The sequence below is a fragment of the Littorina saxatilis genome, linkage group LG9 (genome assembly GCF_037325665.1).
Source record: "Littorina saxatilis isolate snail1 linkage group LG9, US_GU_Lsax_2.0, whole genome shotgun sequence".
Taxonomy (NCBI): Eukaryota; Metazoa; Mollusca; class Gastropoda; order Littorinimorpha; family Littorinidae; genus Littorina; species Littorina saxatilis.
In genome coordinates, this window is record NC_090253.1 from 24474973 (window position 1) to 24481894 (window position 6922).

General features: G+C 41.6%; 1 protein-coding gene across 3 annotated transcripts in view; it reads left to right on the plus strand.

Annotated features, from left to right (window-relative positions):
* Positions 1-6463, plus strand: part of LOC138975683 (uncharacterized) — a 13464-nt gene extending 7001 nt beyond the window's left edge. For 2 of the 3 annotated variants that reach the window (XR_011458713.1, XM_070348420.1), the window contains one exon: positions 1-761. This exon is cut by the window's left edge. The gene's annotated coding sequence lies outside the window, so the exon portion shown is untranslated. Of the gene's footprint in view, positions 762-5645 lie in introns of those variants that run through there. The other variant, XR_011458714.1, reaches the window with a different exon arrangement.
* The last annotated feature ends 459 nt before the right edge of the window (positions 6464-6922 follow it).

The window sequence follows — 6922 nt, forward strand, 5'->3', positions numbered from 1 at the left end:
CACCACAAACAATAACAACGACTGTCGAATTTCTGAAACCACTTGGCATAAACGATAAACGCCTAGAGCCTATCTGAAATTACTTACCTCAAACAATAACACAGATTTTAGAATTTCTGAAACCAATTGGCATAAACAATAAACGCCTAGAGCCTATCTGAAACTACGTGGCATAACCAATAAACGACTGTAGCTTTTCTGAAGCCACTTGGCACAAATGATAAAGGACTGCAGCCTTTCTTAAATCCATTGGCACAAACAATAAGTGAATGCAGTCGATCTGAAAATACTGTTCACAAACGATTAACGGTTAAAGCATCTTGTTTGAAATTGTAGGGCGTCTTTCTGTGACCTTGTAAGCACACGCGTTGATGGAATCAAGCAGAACAACTGAATCACTTGAAAAACGTGTAAAATAAACGACTGTAGCCTAGCCTAAAAGAATGTCATGTCATCTGGTTGAATCTTAGATTATGTAGATCTGTTATTATTAGTATTCTTACGTTGGCATTAATGAAGGCGTTGATTAAACTTAATTTTAAATTCGATGTTTATATAGTGTCTTCACTGGACTGATTAAAAAACAAATTGTGAACATGTATCCTATGAGATTTTTATTTGAACAGGAGTTTATGTTAACAGAGGAATCTAGGATATGAACACGTGTTTTGATTGTGATGAAGCTAGTATCGTTTGTCAGAATCTTTTTGGTGTATGTGTTTCGTTTTGAAAGAGGCTTAATAAAAATTATATCTGAAGTCCTTGCTGTGTGGCTCTTTCTCTGTTTAGCGTGTTTGTCTATGTCAGTGTGTGTTGTTTCTTTCTGACAACTATGTTATTCTCGTATCTGACAGTGAAGAATACAAGAAAACTATAGCATGATCAGAATGAAACTTGTCCTTGTGTTCTGTTTCTGTTTGATTTTCATTTAGTTCGATTGATCATTCTAATACCTTTAAGTTTTCGTAGCATCTACAGTCTTCAGTTAAAAAAACGCAAGTCTTCCAAGCGTCGACATCAAACTATCATCCTGGAAGTCAACATTAATTGTTGTTCTCTATCTGTGTGTGTGTGAGTGTGTGTATCGTGTGTGTGTGTGTGTGTGTGTGTGTGTGTGTGTGTGTATGTGTGTGTGTGTGTGTGTATGTGTGTGTGTATGTGTGTGTGCGTCTCTCTCTCTCTCTCTCTCTCTCTCTCTCTCTCTCTCTCTCTCTCGCTCTCTCTCTCTCTCTGTCCCCTGCTCTCTCTGTCCCTCTTTCTGTTTCTAACACACAAACACACACAGGCACACACACACACACACACACTCACACACACACACACACACACACACACACACACACACACACACACACACACACACACACACACACACAGAGAGAAAACGACAACATTCATCGATCGATCTTGCTAAGACAAGCCAGACAGACACAGACAAGCACTAACACGCATACGCACGGACGCTTGCACGCAATTACATCCATACAGACATATGTATAGTTATCACATGTGTCGAAAAGCAAACTGGCAGACCACCAAATGTGTGTGTGTGTGTGTGTGTGTGTGTGTGTGTGTGTGTGTGTGTGTGTGTGTGTGTGTGTGTGTGTGTGTGTGTGTGTGTGTGTGTGTGTGTGTGTGTGTGTGTGCAAACATATTTATCGTTATCACATGTGTCGAAAAGCTAACTGGCAGACCACCAAATGTGTGTTTGTGTGTTTGTGGTTGTGTGTGTGTGTGTGTGTGTGTGTGTGTGTGTGTGTGTGTGTGTGTGTGTGTGTGTGTGTGTATGTGTGTGTGTGTGTGTGTGTGCAAACATATGTATAGTCATCACATGTGTCGAAAAGCTAACTGGCTGACCACCAAATGTGTGTTTGTGTGTGTGTGTGTGTGTGTGTGTGTGTGTGTGTGTGTGTGTTCTGACACGCACGCACGCACGCACACGCGCAACGTGCACACGCACACCCACACACGCTTGCACACGCATGCGTGCACGCACACGAGCACACGCACACACGCACACACGCACACACACGCTTGCACACGCATGCGCGCGCGCACACACACACACACGCACTCACGCACGCACATTCTCTCTCTCTCTCACACACACGCACACGCACACACACACACACACACACTCTCTCTCACACACACACACACACACACACGCACACACACGCTGTGTTGGCAGAAAAGATCCAACGAAGAACATTTTTTGTCTGGATATTTTCTGTATGATCAATTTTCAAAAACCATGCCATCGTTTTGGTCAGTGTCTCACACTCTGATTTATTGACATTTTTTGCCGTATTCTACCGAAAAAAAAATTCTCCACGAATAATAGACACAGTAGGGGAAAGGCTCCTAATATGGACCGGCTCCTAATATGGACCACATTATGTTCTGACAAACTAACGGCGTTAGAGCGCTCAAAATAATTTCATTCGCTTTATTCACCCTCTCTGGATAAGTTGCACTTGTCAAAACAAATGCAGAAACACAAACCTCAAAACCGTTAGGCGTTTTTTCTTTTTTTCACTTTTGGCAGCGTTCACTCTAAACTCGCCGCCTAAAACGGACTCGTTTCTGTCCACAGCCAAAGCTTTCATAACACAAAAATGGCTATATATGACAGCTAAGACAGTATTTGTTACATTTTAACAGTGTGTACCCCGAGATTGTACTGCAAAAAAAAAATAATAGCAAAATCTTAAAGTATGGGTGAGTCCGCTAATATGGACCACCTTCAACAAATCGAAGAAAATAAAAACTAAAGGCAATTTTAATCAATTCATTAAGAAGCTTGCTGAAAATAACCTATAACTAGCCATCGAGATTTCAAAAAATAACAACAAATAGTCTTTTTTTTTTTGGAAGTTGATAATTTCACTTATTTTCACTCTGTTTTTGATAAGCTTCAAATAATGCTCTCATCAACCCGAAACAGCTAAATCTAAAGCATATTTGAATTAGTCTGACTTGCACACTAAGTCGTATCATGTTATTTTGAAGTATAGGGGGCTTTTTACAGTGATTCGTGAAGGCCGCTTCACTGGTCCATATTGGGCGCCCAGGCTCCTAATATGGACCATTAGTGATTTTTTCTGTATTTAATTTTTGCTGAAGGTCTATCAAAGCTATTTCACTCTAATTAGGCCTAACGGTTAAACTAAGAGAGAAGGACTACCAACCACAAAATGAAACTTCTTCGCAAGAAAACAAGCTAGTTATCAGCAATAAACAAAAAGTGGTCCATATTAGGGGCCCTTCCCCTACCTCGCAGAACGGTCATGGATTCTACAACCTCACTCTGAATACCACGTGACTTCGGCTCTGCACAGCCCAGTTCCGTGCCGGCGGCGAGTGCCCACAACGCGATTCATGGCGAAATACACGTCATAGTTGACCGGACCTTCATTGTCGGGCTGACCGTTTAGACTGAAGAGTTTCTGGCACGAGTCCATGTAGAATGTCCTATGGCCGTTGGTTGCGCTAATGACCTCGTCCTTGATGCTGACTGTGACCTACCCCTCCACGAAGTCTGTGTCCGAGTAGAGCTGACCGTAGGAAACTTCGATACCTGGCTTGTCCCTGCCCCACACCCCGATACATTTTGACCATCCACTTCGGCGTTGTTGTGCTGAGTGCAAGCGTCTCCGGCTGGTAATAAAGACGGTGAGGCTGTCAAGGACATTGATTAACACTTACAGATATACTCGTGAAAACGGGATTTTTTTTCTGGCGAATTTAACAATAACAATTCAGCCCAAGGTACATACGGCAATCACTTCTACAATGTAGATCGACTCGAAGTTGCTTGTAGCCATGCTATTTAACAAAGTGAATTCGAACTAGAGGAACTGTTTCGTCGACATGCTCTTCTGCGTTGGAATCCCGATTCGGTTCAACGACCTATTATTTTGTAAATGATGGTAATCATCTAATTCGCTAGTAAACAAAACCTGTGCAAATTTAGGTACTCTCCATCAAACAAAGGCCAACAGTAGGACACGAGTCTCAAGGTGTTTCTTTTGTGTGGCGACATAATCACAAACTCCAAACAGAACTGTGTAGATTATTGGGCGATTTTTAGATCGTGTGTGTGTGTGTGTGTGTGTGTGTGTGTGTGTGTCTGTCTGTGTGTCTGTGTGTGTGTGTCTGTGTGTGTGTGTGTGTGTGTGTGTGTGTGTGTGTGTGTGTGTGTGTGTGTGTGTGCCTTTTTCCTTTCTTTGTGTGATTGAGTTTGTTTTGTCTCTGTCAAAATAAAAGCACCATAGGCATAAACACCATAAGCTTACTTGTAACCAAACAAATTGCATCTTGTGAATGTTGACATTGAGTATGTGTCTATTCACTCCAGGACAAAGATTTGTGCAAGTGTCTGACTGCCCAACTGGATAAGATGCAGCGCGCCTGGGTCTCAGTTCCTGAGAGAAACGCAGGAGAGCTGTCCGAGACAACGTAAGCTTCGCAGGTTAGATCAAAATACATATTCCCGTTGACCCCTTACTTCTGCTTGGCGTTTGAGTCAGTTCAAAAAATATGATAGATTACAAGAAGTCGTCCTCTCTGTGAGAATGCCTCTGTATGTGTGTGTGTGTGTGTGTGTGTGTGTGTGTGTGTGTGTGTGTGTGTGTGTGTGAGAGTGTGTGTGTGTGTGTGTGTGTGTGTGTGTGTGCGCGCGTGCGTGCGTCCGTGCCTGCGAGTGCTGTTTGCTTGCATGCGTGCGTGTATGCTTGCGTTTGTGTGTGTGTGTGTGTGTGTGTGTGTGTGTGTGTGTGTGTGTGTGTGTGTGTGTGTGTGTGTGTGTGTGTGTGTGTGTGTGTGTGTGTGTGTGATATGGAATAATGAATTAAAACCAACAAAACTCGTTTGCTTTCATGTTTCAGAAGGTGAGCGGCAGGAGGACTTGAGAGTTTCAATGGCTTCACAAACAGAGGACAAAGAAAAGAAGCGTTATCCCAATTGCTCTATCTCCACAAAACCCTTCTCGCCTCACCTAACATCACCCTGACCGTCAAGGACCTGTCCATTGAAGCCGTCAACGACCTCGGGATAATCCAGTACGAGTCCAAGGAGCTGTTCACCCTCGACGGCCAGCATGATAAGTACGGGAAGAACTTCGACCTTTACCTTGGCATGAACCGTGCCATCATGAATAACACCCGCCGCCAGGGCGCCGGGCTTTGCAGCGTGGACATCACTTGGCACAAAAAATAAACGACAGTAGCCTAGCTGTCTGAGATTATTAAGCAAACATGATAAACGACCAGAACCTATCAAACAAAATTTGACACAAACGACAAACGATTTTGGCTTACCTGAGATAACTTAGCAAAAACAATAAACAACTAGAACCTAACAAGGATTACTTGGCACAAACGACAAACAACTTAAGCTTATCTGAAATCACTTTGAAACAAACGACAAACGACTAGAAAATATCTTAAATGAATTGACGCAAACGATACATGACTAGAGCCTTTCTGAAATCAATTGAAACTAACGATAAACGACTAGAGCCAATCTGAAATCACTTAGCACAGACGATAAACGAAAAGAGCCTATTTAAAATCACCTGGCGCAAACAAGGTTCGCATGTAGGCTTTCTGAAACCACTTTGCATAACCAGTAAACGACTGTAGTCTTTCTGAAACCACTTGGCACAATCGATTGACGCATAGTGCCTGTCTCAAATCACTCACCACAAACAATAACAACGACTGTCGAATTTCTGAAACCACTTGGCATAAACGATAAACGCCTAGAGCCTATCTGAAATTACTTACCTCAAACAATAACACAGATTTTAGAATTTCTGAAACCAATTGGCATAAACAATAAACGCCTAGAGCCTATCTGAAATGACGTGGCATAACCAATAAACGACTGTAGCTTTTCTGAAGCCACTTGGCACAAATGATAAAGGACTGCAGCCTTTCTTAAATCCATTGGCACAAACAATAAGTGAATGTAGTCGATCTGAAAATACTGTTCACAAACGATTAACGGTTAAAGCATCTTGTTTGAAATTGTAGGGCGTCTTTCAGTGACCTTGTAAGCACACGCGTTGATGGAATCAAGCAGAACAACTGAATCACTTGAAAAACGTGTAAAATAAACGACTGTAGCCTAGCCTAAAAGAATGTCATGTCATCTGGTTGAATCTTAGATTATGTAGATCTGTTTTTATTAGTATTCTTACGTTGACATTAATGAAGGCGTTGATTAAACTTAATTTTAAATTCGATGTTTATATAGTGTCTTCACTGGACTGATTAAAAAACAAATTGTGAACATGTATCCTATGAGATTTTTATTTGAACAGGAGTTTATGTTAACAGAGGAATCTAGGATATGAACACGTGTTTTGATTGTGATGAAGCTAGTATCGTTTGTCAGAATCTTTTTGGTGTATGTGTTTCGTTTTGATAGAGGCTTAATAAAAATTATATCTGAAGTCCCTGCTGTGTGGCTCTTTCTCTGTTTAGTGTGTTTGTCTATGTCAGTGTGTGTTGTTTCTTTCTGACAACTATGTTATTCTCGTATCTGACAGTGAAGTCAGAAGAATACAAGAAAACTACAGCATGATCAGAATGAAACTTGTCCTTGTGTTCTGTTTCTGTTTGATTTTCATTTGGTTCGATTGATCATTCTAATACCTTTAATTTTTCGTAGCATCTACAGTCTTCAGTTAAAAAAAACGCAAGTCTTCCAAGCGTCGACATCAAACTATCATCCTGGAAGTCAACATTAATTGTTGTTCTCTATCTGTGTGTATGTGAGTGTTTGTATCGTGTGTGTGTGTGTGTGTGGATGTGTGTGTGTGTGAGTGTGTGTGTGTATGTGTGTGTGTATGTGTGTGTGCGTCTCTCTCTCTCTCTCTCTCTCTCTCTCTCTCTCTCTCTCTCTCTCTCTCTCG